Source organism: Haematobia irritans, unplaced genomic scaffold, assembly GCF_050003625.1.
Source record: "Haematobia irritans isolate KBUSLIRL unplaced genomic scaffold, ASM5000362v1 scaffold_6, whole genome shotgun sequence".
NCBI lineage: Eukaryota > Metazoa > Arthropoda > Insecta > Diptera > Muscidae > Haematobia > Haematobia irritans.
Window position 1 is genome coordinate 125,827 of NW_027445819.1, and position 16,674 is coordinate 142,500.

Consider the following 16,674-nt stretch of genomic DNA (forward strand, 5'->3'; position numbering starts at 1 on the left):
CGATTTGGTTCAGGCGGTCAACAATGATTTTCTAGGTGTTAGGCATAGGAGAAATCCAAAAGGATTGAAGTGGTGGACTCATGAATTGAGTGTGAAAAAGAGAGAAGTTCAACGTCTTAGGAAGCGATTCCAAAGGGCGAAGCGAACTGATTCTCCTAATTTACCTCAAGTCAGGAGTACATATCGTCAATCATTGGATGAGTATAGGGAAATGATTTTGCGTGTTAAGGAAGAAGACTGGAGGGATTTCGTTTCTACAAATAGAAACGATCCCTGGGGTAGTCTTTATAGAATTTGTAGGGAAAAAGGCAAGAAGACTGAAGTGGCGGCGTTGAAAGTCAACGGTGCTGTTTTAACTTCTTGGACGGATTGTATAGGGGTTTTGATGGATGGATTCTTTCCTAGATCTGAGACGGAAATTTATCCTATTGAGGATTTAATTGAAGCTCCGAACTGGAATTATGATGAAATCGATCAAAGCATGAGATTAGTGAAACCTAAAAAGTCACCAGGTTATGATGGACTAACAGGACAAATGTGTAAAAGCATTTGGCATGTTATTCCTGAATACTTGGAGGCTTTAATGGGAAATTGTGTTCGCAACAGCTATTTTCCAGAAGCCTGGAAATTAGCAAACGTTGTAGTGTTGTTAAAGTCGCCTGATAGGGACAAGGCTGATCCTCGTTCTTATCGGGGCATAAGTCTCCTACCAGTACTTGGAAAAGTATTGGAAAGGATGATGGTGCATCGACTTAATTTGTTGGTAGAAGATAGGATGTCCCAATTTCAATTTGGTTTCCGAAAAGGTCTTTCTGTCGAGGATGCTTGGTTGCATACAAGGCAAACTGTCAAAGACAGTCGTGCCAAGTATGTGCTAGGCGTTTTCGTTGACTTTAAAGGAGCCTTTGATAATTTGGAATGGTCTCAGGTTTTAGATAAGATAAGAAGTGTAGGATGTAGAGAGATAGGACTTTGGAAAAGTTATTTTTCACAAAGACAGGCAGTTACTTACGGTGACGCAGGAATGGTAGTTAGAGATGTAGTCAGGGGTTGCCCACAAGGATCTATCTGTGGTCCATTCATATGGAACTTTATGATGGATGACTTGTTATGGCGACTTCAAGACGAAGTCTCTGTTTGTGCTTATGCAGACGATCTCCTAATAATGGTGGAGGGCCCATCTCGATTAATAATTGAGAATAAAGCCACTGCCGTTATGGAGAAAGTTTGCCGTTGGGGTGCAGAAGTAGGTGTAGAAGTTGCTTTGGACAAAACGACTATGATGATCTTGAAAGGCTTTCTTTCACGGAACAGACTTCCATGTGTCAGCATTGGTCGACATAGTTTAAAGTATGTTAGGCAGGTTAAGTACCTTGGTGTTAATGTGGGTGAAAGATTAAATTTCTTTCCTCATTTAACTTATCTAAGGGAGAAACTTGGACAGATGGTAGGGCCTATGCGCCGCTTTCTAAGAAGCAACTGGGGCTTTAGCAGGCTGTCTGTTCGTGCCATTTATGACGGGTTATTTTTGGCTTGTGCCACTTATGCTTCGTCTGCTTGGTATGGAATAGTTAAGACTGCTGTAGGCCGCGATAAGATTTTATCTTGTCAACGTGTTGCTCTTTTGGGAAGTATGCAGGTGTGTAGAACTGTTTCTACTGCAGCATTGCAAGTCTTAATGGGAGTTCCTCCATTGGATTTGGTTGTTTGTAGTAGGGCAATTAGTTCATTGGTTAAGAGACGACATGATTTGAGTGTTAGTGACCCGGAATGGTTAGTTGAGGGAATTTACAACATGAATGCAATGGATCTTAAGGAACATTTGCTGGCTTTCATCACATCTAGATGGCAATCTAGATGGGATGAAGGCGATACTGGCAGAGTGACTTATGAATTCATTAGGGATGTTACGTTCGTGCGAAATAGACCGGACTTTGATTTTACTCTTAGTCTGGGATTTTTGCTAACTGGACATGGCTCCCTCAATGCATTCTTGTATGAAAGGACCCTTAGCGACACGGCAGCTTGTGACTGTGGAGCAGAATCGGAGGATTCGCTTCATGTTTTGTGTGAATGTCCGCTTTATAGTGGATTTAGGGAGTTGGATAGGATGGGAATTGTTTGGAATGAAAGTGGATGGGACGTCAGTTCTGTTCTTACTTCGCCAGCAAATAAGGCTGTAGCCAGTAGGTTTGCTCACAGAGTATTCCAACAACGGCGAGCCCGGATGGGAATGAGGAGAATTGAGAGTGATTAGTGGTTTTTGGAGGTTTAGGGCCACCAGTCCCCTGTTGTACGGAACAAAAACTGGGAGTAGCATATGCTACGAGGTCTGACCAGAGCACCTAATCTGGTACCACGGGGAGTCAGATGCCCTTAGATCTGTTGATCTAACTGACTCATGGTGAGGATCCTGTTTTGGATGAAACGTGGTGGCTGTGGTTAGCCCATATGCGGGTAGAACTTCGGTTCGGTGTGGAGTTGCATTCTCAACCGGGTGCTGTGACCCATAGAACAGCAGAGGTGTTAGATAGGCCTCGCTCCTCACCAAGGTGGAGTGTTTATGCCCGTACGAGCATAACCTCGATTGGTACCAATTGCATGCAAGCATGCAATTGGGGCGCCGGAAGTCGTCCAATACTTCCCCGGTGTGGTGGCACACCGTGGTTAAGGCCGAAAGGCGAGAATCACGTTAAATTACCGGGAACTGTCCCTCTGCAACATTTAGTGCGAAAAATGCCGGCCCGGCGGGCCGGCTGCTCAAAATACCACTTTTTCGCTTGTCTCTCCTTATTTCTATAATACATATTATACACAAGACGTCCTTTTTCTACTCCCAAAACGCCAAATATAATTCTCGAAAATTTCTTAAATCGCCATAAAATACCATAAATTTCTTATGCTAAAAAAAAAAATACCATATTAATGAAATATTTTCGTAAAATTCTTAATAAAAGGCCATAACTTTCTAAGTTTGTTCGTATATAAATGTACGGTTGAAAAAATTATAAAATTAAATTCCAAAAAAATATTAATTTTTTTTGTATAATGTCAAAACGTAAAGTGGAAAATTTTGTTTAGGCTAACGTCAAAAACGTGAATTTGTTCAAGTGGAAAAGGTGACATTTTTGTAGGCTAGTGTAAATACATCCTAGTGTAAAGAAATCCTAGATGATGGTTTCTCAATAAAATACATAATAATATTCATGACTTTTTAGTTATTTAGTTATGAAATGTTTGTTTAATGTACACACACGAGTTCGAATTGAATCGTTAAAGTTAAAGTGGACCACCTCACTCTATGAAGATATAATACCTTTTCCAATCCAAATATTTTGGCTGTTTTATCGAAAAGCAAATATTTTAGAATCTCCTATGTGATGAAAAAATATTTTCAATATTTCAATTATACAATATTTCAACAGAAAGTGCTCCAACCAAGTCAATATAACTTAAAAACACTTTGGCAATTTCAACAACAAATCAATCAAATGACTTGAAGATTTGAAAATTTTATACAAGTCTCTAATATGAAGACTAAACACATTTTGAATACATTTTTAATATCGATGGAAGCGAACTAAGCATAGTTTTATTCTGGATTTCAAAAGAAAAAATCTTTGAATCAGAAAAGCCTGCTGTTGTCACATGCTTCCAAACCGACAAATGAAAGACAGGATTTTGTTGAGTAGTACATGCTAGGCATATAGCTTCTAAACAAAATCGCTATTTTGCATTTTGTTGGTTTTAGATTTATTATCGAATCGATTTCATATCGAATCGTCAAGCAGAGGATAAGTTTCAGTGGATCGCAGTATGGCAGCTGCTCTACCACTTACAACACCTCGCCCGTTAAAAAAGTCGTTTACAATTGATTCTAGGCATTGTCATTGTATTAAATAATGTTTTTATAAGTAACTAGCGCGGCATGCAGGTGATAGAATCCTCCTACATTTGCTATGTTACAAATAACATTGGCATCACATCCATTGTCGTTTATCAGAAATAAACTTTAAATGGTTTAATAGCCATACAATGCAATTGCCCCATTTTTATCATTGCAGTCCAGCTCGGATACGACCTTAGAGGCGTTCAGGCATAATCCAACGGACGTAGCGTCATACCACTGTTCGCTCGAACAAGTATTGTGCCATAGGTCCGTACCTGCGGTTCCTCTCGTACTACGCAGGAATGCTGTCGCAACAACATATTGTCATTAGAAGGGTAAAACTAACCTGTCTCACGACGGTCTAAACCCAGCTCACGTTCCCTTGCATGGGTGAACAATCCAACGCTTGGTGAATTTTGCTTCACAATGATAGGAAGAGCCGACATCGAAGGATCAAAAAGCGACGTCGCTATGAACGCTTGGCCGCCACAAGCCAGTTATCCCTGTGGTAACTTTTCTGACACCTCTTGTTAAAAACTCCTTAAACCAAAAGGATCGATAGGCCGAGCTTTTGCTGTCCCTGTGTGTACTGAACACCGAGATCAAGTCAGCATTTGCCCTTTTGCTCTATGTGTGGTTTCTGTCCGCACTGAGCTGGCCTTGGGACACCTCCGTTATTATTTGAGAGATGTACCGCCCCAGTCAAACTCCCTACCTGGCAATGTCCTTGAATTGGATCATACCTGAGTATTAGGAGTTATACCAAATTTCAAATACGACAATAGCACCGAAATACCATCATCTCATCGAGATTTGTTTACAATTATATAACAAACTCTTAGTACTTTGATCAAGAAGCTTGCATCAAACCCCAATACCATAAGATATATAAATATATCCGTAAAATGGCTAAGAAATGATACACGTTCCACTTAATCAAGTAAGTAAGGAAACAATAAGAGTAGTGGTATTTCATTGTCGATAAAGGCCCGAGGACCAATATCTCCCACTTATTCTACACCTCTTATGTCTCCTTACACTGCCAGATTAGAGTCAAGCTCAACAGGGTCTTCTTTCCCCACTAATTATTCCAAGCCCGTTCCCTTGGCTGTGGTTTCGCTAGATAGTAGATAGGGACAGTTCCCGGTAATTTAACGTGATTCTCGCCTTTCGGCCTTAACCACGGTGTGCCACCACACCGGGGAAGTATTGGACGACTTCCGGCGCCCCAATTGCATGCTTGCATGCAATTGGTACCAATCGAGGTTATGCTCGTACGGGCATAAACACTCCACCTTGGTGAGGAGCGAGGCCTATCTAACACCTCTGCTGTTCTATGGGTCACAGCACCCGGTTGAGAATGCAACTCCACACCGAACCGAAGTTCTACCCGCATATGGGCTAACCACAGCCACCACGTTTCATCCAAAACAGGATCCTCACCATGAGTCAGTTAGATCAACAGATCTAAGGGCATCTGACTCCCCGTGGTACCAGATTAGGTGCTCTGGTCAGACCTCGTAGCATATGCTACTCCCAGTTTTTGTTCCGTACAACAGGGGACTGGTGGCCCTAAACCTCCAAAAACCACTAATCATTCCCAATTCTCCTCATTCCCATCCGGGCTCGCCGTTGTTGGAATACTCTGTGAGCAAACCTACTGGCTACAGCCTTATTTGCTGGCGACGTAAGAACAGAACTGACGTCCCATCCACCTTCATTCCAAACAATTCCCATCCTATCCAACTCCCTAAATCCACTATAAAGCGGACATTCACACAAAACATGAAGCGAATCCTCCGATTCTGCTCCACAGTCACAAGCTGCCGTGTCGCTAAGGGTCCTTTCATACAAGAATGCATTGAGGGAGCCATGTCCAGTTAGCAAAAATCCCAGACTAAGTGTAAAATCAAAGTCCGGTCTATTTCGCACGAACGTAACATCCCTAATGAATTCATAAGTCACTCTGCCAGTATCGCCTTCATCCCATCTAGATTGCCATCTAGATGTGATGAAAGCCAGCAAATGTTCCTTAAGATCCATTGCATTCATGTTGTAAATTCCCTCAACTAACCATTCCGGGTCACTAACACTCAAATCATGTCGTCTCTTAACCAATGAACTAATTGCCCTACTACAAACAACCAAATCCAATGGAGGAACTCCCATTAAGACTTGCAATGCTGCAGTAGAAACAGTTCTACACACCTGCATACTTCCCAAAAGAGCAACACGTTGACAAGATAAAATCTTATCGCGGCCTACAGCAGTCTTAACTATTCCATACCAAGCAGACGAAGCATAAGTGGCACAAGCCAAAAATAACCCGTCATAAATGGCACGAACAGACAGCCTGCTAAAGCCCCAGTTGCTTCTTAGAAAGCGGCGCATAGGCCCTACCATCTGTCCAAGTTTTTCCCTTAGATAAGTTAAATGAGGAAAGAAATTTAATCTTTCACCCACATTAACACCAAGGTACTTAACCTGCCTAACATACTTTAAACTATGTCGACCAATGCTGACACATGGAAGTCTGTTCCGTGAAAGAAAGCCTTTCAAGATCATCATAGTCGTTTTGTCCAAAGCAACTTCTACACCTACTTCTGCACCCCAACGGCAAACTTTCTCCATAACGGCAGTGGCTTTATTCTCAATTATTAATCGAGATGGGCCCTCCACCATTATTAGGAGATCGTCTGCATAAGCACAAACAGAGACTTCGTCTTGAAGTCGCCATAACAAGTCATCCATCATAAAGTTCCATATGAATGGACCACAGATAGATCCTTGTGGGCAACCCCTGACTACATCTCTAACTACCATTCCTGCGTCACCGTAAGTAACTGCCTGTCTTTGTGAAAAATAACTTTTCCAAAGTCCTATCTCTCTACATCCTACACTTCTTATCTTATCTAAAACCTGAGACCATTCCAAATTATCAAAGGCTCCTTTAAAGTCAACGAAAACGCCTAGCACATACTTGGCACGACTGTCTTTGACAGTTTGCCTTGTATGCAACCAAGCATCCTCGACAGAAAGACCTTTTCGGAAACCAAATTGAAATTGGGACATCCTATCTTCTACCAACAAATCAAGTCGATGCACCATCATCCTTTCCAATACTTTTCCAAGTACTGGTAGGAGACTTATGCCCCGATAAGAACGAGGATCAGCCTTGTCCCTATCAGGTGACTTTAACAACACTACAACGTTTGCTAATTTCCAGGCTTCTGGAAAATAGCTGTTGCGAACACAATTTCCCATTAAAGCCTCCAAGTATTCAGGAATAACATGCCAAATGCTTTTACACATTTGTCCTGTTAGTCCATCATAACCTGGTGACTTTTTAGGTTTCACTAATCTCATGCTTTGATCGATTTCATCATAATTCCAGTTCGGAGCTTCAATTAAATCCTCAATAGGATAAATTTCCGTCTCAGATCTAGGAAAGAATCCATCCATCAAAACCCCTATACAATCCGTCCAAGAAGTTAAAACAGCACCGTTGACTTTCAACGCCGCCACTTCAGTCTTCTTGCCTTTTTCCCTACAAATTCTATAAAGACTACCCCAGGGATCGTTTCTATTTGTAGAAACGAAATCCCTCCAGTCTTCTTCCTTAACACGCAAAATCATTTCCCTATACTCATCCAATGATTGACGATATGTACTCCTGACTTGAGGTAAATTAGGAGAATCAGCTCGTTTCGCCCTTTGGAATCGCTTCCTAAGACGTCGAACTTCTCTCTTTTTCACACTCAATTCATGAGTCCACCACTTCAATCCTTTTGGATTTCTCCTATGCCTAACACCTAGAAAATCATTGTTGACCGCCTGAACCAAATCGGTCAAGCTCTCAACTTGATCATCTACACTCATGGCTGCAAACTCTGAGATGGGCAGATCATCTGCCGCAGCTCTAATTCGCGCACCATAAACCGACCAATCTACACCTCTAGTCCTCCAAGCCCTAATATCCCTATTAAAACTATCCTGTCTCTGTCCATCCATTTCAATCCTAATCAAATTATGGTCACTCATACCGAATGAACCATCAACCTCCCAATCAAAGTGCATTGATGCAGCAGCCGTACTATTCACAGCAGTCACATCAATATCACTTTGTCCCACTTCTGAATCAAAAGTATAATATTCACTTGGTCTGTTCACCACAAGAACGTTCTCTGATAAGAACCATTCCTGTAGCAGCTCTCCCCTATTATAGCTAGCATAGTGCCTCGAAGTTCGAGTCGCTTTGCTAAACCACATAGGAGAGATTGCATTAGCGTCCATACCAAGCAAAACGGGATTATCTCTAGTGAGAGATAATACACCACTCATATACTCAAGATAAGGTTCAATGGATTGATTAAACTTGCAGTAAACACTGACAAGAAAAATCTTTCCAAAACACCCCTCTACACAAACACAAACTCCTAACTCTTCCTGACTAACCAGCATACACTGGATATTAACGTCATCTATCACTATAGCCGCACCGAACGCCTTATCAGGAAATACCCGCATGTTAGCGGGCAATCCCCTTACTTTTCCATTGGAAGCATAAGGTTCCTGGATAATAGCAATACGGCTATTCGACTCTCTCATCTCTTGGCCCAATGCAACCATTGTGCCGTAACTTCCCCTACAGTTTAATTGTAGAATCCTGGTCATCTTAATGTCTTGCATTTACACGGTCCACTTGAGCCTTGTACATCGGGCAACTCTCTGTCATCGCTAGATGGCCAGATGGTTTCCCATTCAATGCACAATTGCGGCATCTGATCGCATTGGAGCAACCATTTGCCTTGTGACCCTCGCAGCCGCATCGCCTACACACATCCTTAGTCACTTTACAGTCCTTTCGCCAATGATTGAAACCGAAACACCTAAAACAGTGTTGGATTTCCTCATAGCGCCTAACTCTAAACGAAAACCACTTTATATACACTCGCTGCGCAAGAAGAAGAGCTTCTATTGCATCATTACGGCCCTCTAAAATCACAGTAGTCGTGCCATTAGAATCGCGATTCCATGGCTTACTAACCATCCTAACGTCCTTCTCAAATTCCTCGTATGCCATTGTCTCCTTCAAGTTAGATTCATAGAGTTGCCCCATGAATTCACTCGTCGTCAACTCTGTACATACACCCTGCACTACAATCCTTGGTCCCTTTCTTTCACAAGTCTCAACTTGTAAACCAACCTCACTAAACTTCTTATTCCCTGCCACTTTCGTCCTCTCAGCCGCTGATACAGTGCGAATCATCACACTACCGCCTTTCATTGGTCTCACATCGTGTACTCTGACACCTAATGTAGGACCAACCTCTTTCACCACTTTCGCAGCAATTTCCTTCGCCGATGCCTTCTTGTCCTTACTCCTAACCACTAATGCCCAAGTGTCAACAGGCTTCGGTGGAGGATCAGCTATTACAGCCGATTCCACCACAGGAGCTGCCAACACTCTAGGGACATCAATAGTCGGTGCATTAACACAAGACTTCGCCGAATTCATCACCGAAATTGGCGATTGAGTCGGAGTAGCCGATTTCTCACCCTCTATCCTCAGCTTCTCTAAAACGTCCACTTTCCCTCTCAATCTCTCATTCTCCCCTATCAACTTTATGGCGATCTTCTCATACTCTGTCAATTTGACGAGTACTTCAGTCACCGCACTAGCACTAACCTTATGGTCATTTATTAAAGAGCTAATCAGTTTCTCACTGATGCTCTTCATAATGTCCACAACCTGATCTTCCCTATCCTTCTTCTTCTTTTTCTTCTTACTCTTACTCTTACTCTCACTCATATCCTCAACTACTTCATCCTCCATGTCAACCACTAACACCTCATCATCTCCGTCCTTTTGAAATCTCTTACTCTGAGAGCCACAGCACTCATCGCTAGATTTCTCCTCACCATCCCTATCCATTCCTTTCTTCATTTTCATTTTCTCAGTACTCAACACGTGTTACAAATAAGCAATTGCTTATCCACAACACGATAAAAATACCACGAAAATAAAATTCTTTCCAGGAAACAATCACGTCAGTCAACAACAATGCAAAAACAAGGTCGTAAAATAACTACCAAAGTCATAAAACACCTGGTCAAAACAAAGTCATAAACAATTCGTCAAAACAAACTAATAAAACACTTGGTCAAAACAAGGTCATAAACAATTCGTCAAAACAAGGTCATAAAACTCACAAACAAAATTATGGGAAAAACCCAGGTAGATCTTACCACACAATTTCACTACCACTCGCTTTAAACAACGCGCACACGCACGTACACTCTTCGTTTTCAATCCACGCACAACTCACTGGGGAAAACCCAGGTAGATTTATCCACCTTTGCGAACAAAACACGCACTCGATTTAAATCGCGCACACTGCTTTACTCAGGTAACACTTTTTTAACACAATTTATTTTCACTTTTTATTTTTTCACACAATTTTCGCTATTTTTTACACAAATTCAATTTCTCCGCTCAAAAAATGGCACGTCCGTCGTTGATCCATTCATGCGCGTCACTAATTAGATGACGAGGCATTTGGCTATTCAAATACAATCTTTATTGTCTTACGAATCCTATTACAGAGTCACTTCATTACTTATTCTAAAGTATCTGAATATTAACTATTGTAAAGAGATTAGCGTGATAAAGAAAGTGTCTAACTAATTGACAAATTTCGATCTGTTCTCGGGTGACCGTAACCCCTATCGATGTACTAAATATACTGATCTACATACTTATCGTAGTCTAAACTTGTCTAGTCTACATAAATATTATCCGTATATACATACAAAGAAAAGTAAGAAAATGGACAACTACATAAACCCTCTGGAGATCTCTGCGTTACGCTGCAGCCCACACACACCTCATAAACTTCGTGTGTGTCATAACTCCGCCCTTGATCGCACCGGTCAATGTCTCTCTCGCCACTTTCCTCCCGAAACCCATCGCGTTCATCAGAGCGTCATTTTCTCTGCACCATCCCCCTCTGGCGCCAATGATGTATGGTAGCACCGCAACCGAGCTGGATGGAAAAAGCTCTCGTACTTTTGCAATAAAGAAAGGGGATGAGTAGTGCCGCAGCTTAGCTTGATGGTGGGTGCTTAAAGGCTCTTCACCCTCCCAGTGCACGCCGACGTCGGATACAATCACTTGGGAGCCCTTCACAAATATTAAATCTGGCTTCCGTAAACCATCCGCGGCATATATATGTTTCGACGTTTTCCAGCCTTTCCGCCTCGCCTCTGCCACTAACTTGCCCTGCACGAAATTGTGGCGATTTATGCGATCTGCGTGTGTCAGGGGACATGCTTGTAGTATGTGGCACACAGTTTCCTGACGACGGCACCCCTCCGCCCTACACCTCCTTTGGTTAACAGGTGTCGATGGCATCGCCTTACACGGGAGCAGGTTAAAGCGCAGCTGCACCGCCCGCACATAGTCCTCCCCTGACCAGAACGGAGGAGGATTGTACAGCCACCCGCTGCACTCTCTATTGCCGTTGACCTGCCTCAGCCCGCCGCAGCCAGAGAACGAATCGTTGAGCCGGGCCGCATGGTGCTCTAAATTACTCTGCTTAGAGCTCACTGCTGTAACCATGCCATTAATTCTCGCCATCCATGTTGCCTCCGCGCCCACGATCGCCGAGAAGATCCCGTCCGACTCTACCAACCTCCCGAGCCTGCCAGCCATTATTCCTGGGATCCTTTCGGTTAGGCACATCAACCCCAGTCCTCCTTCTTTTACCGGGGCGTGTATTATAGACCTGTGCGAGTGCGCGTTGAGGTGGAGAATGCTGCGCACAAATTTCCGGATCTTTCTGTCCGCCTCCTTCAGCACTTTGCGCGTAATCGTGGGTTGCTGGAAAAATGCTATATATCTCGGGAGGAGGAAGTCCCGCAGCAATCTCAACTTCTGTGCAGGCTTCAGGGGTGCTCTTTTCAGCCTCTGAAGGTGCGTAAAAAGGGAATTATTTGTTACTGTATTTTCCCCGAACGGTGTGAATTCCGCACCCAAGTACCTGACCACATCCTCTACCTGCACGGCCGCAATCGAAGTGTTACCACATTTCAACGCCTCTCCCCTCACCACCACCTTTTTCTTGCTGGGGACCGTCTCCAGCCTGATGACGTGGCTTTTCCCAGCATTTATCGCCATACCCCTCGCCTGGACGAATGCCAGCACCTCCTCCATCATTCTGCTGGCATCTTCAGCGGACTTCGCGAACAGCAAAATGTCGTCCGCGTAGGCCAACGATGTTATTTTTTGGCCTCCCATCTCTACGCCGGAAAAACGATCAAGTTTAGCTATCACCTCGTCGATCACGATATTAAACAACAGGGGAGAGATGGGGTCCCCCTGTTTGACGCCTCTGCTAACATCCACGGTGAGACCAGTATCGCCGAAGGTGGTTGTGGCGCCTCGAAGGTTTTGGGCTATATATTTGGTCATTCTCTCATCCACATTGACTCGATGCAGAGCTCTGACAATACTGCGGTGAGATACCGAATCGGATGCTTTCGATATGTCTATCGAAAGCAGGCACACCGGCTTGCCCTCACGTCTCCTCAGCTTCACGAGCGCGTTTGTAACAGCTACATTTGCAAAGCACCCGTCTAGTCTGCAGAATCCCCTCTGGTTCTGCGAAAGCCGGATTCGCTCCAGCCTGTGGCCCAGTATCTTGTGCATTAGCCTAATCACTATGGAGGAAATAGTGATTGGCCTCCACTGAGCTGCGGCATCCGACCCGCCATTTATGGCCTTAGGTAGCATCACAGTCCTGCTTTTCTTCAATTCTGGAGGGGTGTAACACAGATATAAAGAGGCGTTGAAGAGGAGGAGGAGTCTCGTTACACATATTCTCTTTAAAGCCCCTAGTGTGATGCCGTCTGGCCCTGCCGTCGGTGTTCGCATCATCTTCAACGTGCCGATCAATTCTTCTCGTGATATCGGCTCCGTCGTCATCGTCATGGATGGGAACTTATCGCCTATAGCTTCATCATCCATCGCAGATTGTGTAGAGAACACGGCCGCAAACCTCTCTTCAGCTTCCCGCATCCCTGATGACATACTAGACGACCACCCATGTCCGTCTAAAATGCGCTTAGCTAAATTCTTTGGGTTCGCCACGTACTCCTGTTGCGCCAGGCGGTATTCTTTAGCACGTCTTCGCCTGGGACCCAGTGCCTCCCTAATCACATAACGGTCCTCATATTGCGCAAAGGAGGTAACCTCTCTACCATATTGACGTTTAATTGAGGCCACCATTTCATCAATTGCAGAATGATCTTGTGCCTGCAATATCCGATCCCTCAGGAGAGAATCAGACTCGCCCAGCTCTAGCCTGCGAAGGTAGTCCACGAACGGGTCCTCTTCCCCGACCTCCGGTTCGCCCTCCTCCGCCGGTTCGCCCTCCTCCGCCGACTCGTACTCTGATTCTTCCGCGGTCTCTCCCCCTTGCTGCTGTTGTTCACGCAACTCAGCGACCGCTGCTATATAGGATCTACGCTGCCTTCTCTTTTTGATGGCATCTCTGGAACGACTGGTATTTTCCATCAGTCGGTTTATGATAGCGGTGGGATCTGTGGGGTCCATGCTGGCTTCAATAGCGACGAGGGCAGCTTGCTCGTCGGTGGACCACGCCCTGCGGGATGTCGAGGGCATATCCGCTACAAGACCCCTATTATACTCCTCGGGGTGTGCACGCCTCTCGTGCTGACGCAGCCCCGGATAAGTGCCAAAAGTTCGCTGGCAAAGGCTGCATCGGTTCTCCATAACCATGTTACCCCGACAAGTCTTCCTCCGTATGTGTTGTTTCAGACCAGCCTCTGTGACAAAAGATCTACTGCATACAGGACATTGGAATGGCGATGGCGCCTGGTTCGCAGAAGATCTGGATCCTCCCTCAGTGGTAATGATTTGTTCTGGGGAGACTGTCACATTTCCCGCCGGTGCAGATACGGAAGGTTGGGTAGAATTTTGCTGTTGGGTGCTAAGTGATCGCCGGTGACTTTGACGATGTTGTTGTTGTTGCTGCGATTGACGACGATTTGAACGCAGCTGCCGCTGATGTTGATGCGGCAATGGCTGGCTGGGGTGTTCCGCCTCGTCGGACTCGGCTACCGGTGAATTTGACTGATGTTGTGGTTGATATTGTTGCTGCTCAGGTTGACGATGCTGTTGCTGATGTTGTTGCTGCTGCTGGTAGGGCTGATGGTGTTGCTGCCCAGGCCGATTACGCTGCTGCTGATGTTGTTGCTGCTGCTGACAGGGCTGAAGGTGTTGCTGCTCAGGCTGACCATGCTGCTGCTGATGTTGTTGCCGCTGCTGTCGGTGGGGTCGCAAATGCCGCTGGTGTTGCCGCGGTGATGGCTGCACTTGGTGGTATTGTGGCTGCTCGTCACGATCCCCGGTTACTCGGTCTGCCTGAACCTGTTGTGGCGATTGCGGTTGATGTTGCTGCAAGCCTGGTGACCGTAGCTGATGTTGTTGCTGCTGAGGACGTGGGTGGGGTTGCTGCAGATGTTGTTGCAGTATACGGCCAGATCGTAACCGCCGCTGTTGTCGTGTCATAGTTACTCCCGCCGTTTACCCGCGCTTACTTGAATTTCTTCACTTTGACATTCAGAGCACTGGGCAGAAATCACATTGTGTCAACACCCGCTAGGGCCATCACAATGCTTTGTTTTAATTAGACAGTCGGATTCCCCAAGTCCGTGCCAGTTCTGAATTGATTGTTAATTTATAGTCGTTATAATTTAAAGAGAACACACCTTGCGATGATCCCCTAAAAATTTTAGCAAGAAAGTTCCACAATTGGTTACGTAACTACTATCCGAGGAACAAGATCCGGAGACCTCTATTTACCCAGAACGAGTACACAAACCATGTTATTGCTTCCCAATCAAGCCCGACTATCTCAATCTTCAGAGCCAATCCTTATCCCGAAGTTACGGATCTAATTTGCCGACTTCCCTTACCTACATTATTCTATCGACTAGAGACTCTTCACCTTGGAGACCAGCTGCGGATATTGGTACGGCCTGTTGAGAAGTTTGCGTGACCCCACCATAAATTTTCAAGGTCCGAGGAGAAAATATCGACACAACAGTAAATGTCATGCTCTTCTAGTCCATCTACCATATCTCTCTTCGAAAGACTTCCATGGTAGTACGACTATAAAACAGAAAAGAAAACTCTTCCGATATCTCTCGACGGCTTCTTTATGGTCGTTCCTGTTGCCAGGATGAGCACAAGGCCCATATTTAATAACAAACGGATACTCAACAGGTTACGGAATTGGAACCGTATTCCCTTTCGTTCAAAATTATTCAAGTGTTTAATTACAAAATAAGCTTGCGCAAATTTATGCTATTATAACTTGAAAATTTTCAGCTTTCGCCTTGAACTTAGGACCGACTAACTCGTGATCAACCACTGTTCACACGAAACCCTTCTCCACTTCAGTCCTCCAAGGTCTCATTCGATTATTTGCTACTACCACCAAGATCTGTGCCAATGGCGGCTCCATGCAGGCTTACGCCAAACACTTCCATGCACACCATTGTACCCTCCTACTCACTAAAGTTTCAAAGTTTATAATCCAACCGAGATTGAACATAAACCATTTACTTTAGCGGTAATGTATAGGTATACAACTTAAGCGCCATCCATTTTAAGGGCTAGTTGCTTCGGCAGGTGAGTTGTTACACACTCCTTAGCGGATTACGACTTCCATGTCCACCGTCCTGCTGTTTTAAGCAACCAACGCCTTTCATGGTATCTGCATGAGTTGTTAATTTGGGCACCGTAACATTACGTTTGGTTCATCCCACAGCGCCAGTTCTGCTTACCAAAAGTGGCCCACTGGGCACATTATATCACAACCACAACCTTCATACCAAGAAAGGTGAGGTTCTTACCCATTTAAAGTTTGAGAATAGGTTAAGGTCGTTTCGACCCTAAGGCCTCTAATCATTCGCTTTACCAGATAAGATTATTTTACATAATTTTTAAATGCACCAGCTATCCTGAGGGAAACTTCGGAGGGAACCAGCTACTAGATGGTTCGATTGGTCTTTCGCCCCTATACTCAATTCTGACAATCGATTTGCACGTCAGAACTGTTTCGGTCTTCCATCAGGGTTTCCCCTGACTTCAACCTGATCAAGTATAGTTCACCATCTTTCGGGTCACAGCATATATGCTCAAGGTACGCTCTGGTTAGAGGCATAAATAATATAAATATTATTATGCATAACTGATAGAACGCCCCGGGATTGAATTAATAGACTATTTCTAGACTAAAAACTAATCCCATAATAGTTATGTTAATTACGCTATTAGGTTTTCTAATTCCCAATAACTTGCAAATATGTTAGACTCCTTGGTCCGTGTTTCAAGACGGGTCCCGAAGGTATCCTGAATCTTTCGCATTGTTAATCATATAAACGCATATAATAAACACAGCAATCATGATCACCATGCCATTATAGAATATAAATATTCAAGCGCTATATATAATAAATCTATCAACACTTTATCGAATCAACGGCACTTATTCTATGTTAAAATGCAAGCATAATAATTTGAATAAACTTAAGCCATGATCTTATGATAAATCATTATGTTAATAGATTACAATGTCCTTTTATAGAAAAAATGCACACCATTCCCGCAGTATTATTCATACCACAGTCATAATGTTGAATTTTCCATATGGATATTCAGGTTCATCGGGCTTAACCTCTAAGCAGTTTCACGT

The 16,674-nt window shown here is 44.1% G+C and overlaps 1 pseudogene; it reads right to left on the bottom strand.

Annotated features, from left to right (window-relative positions):
* Window positions 1–3,775: 3,775 nt before the first annotated feature.
* The window catches only part of LOC142242797 (large subunit ribosomal RNA), a 13,311-nt pseudogene continuing 412 nt past the window's right edge, over window positions 3,776–16,674 (bottom strand).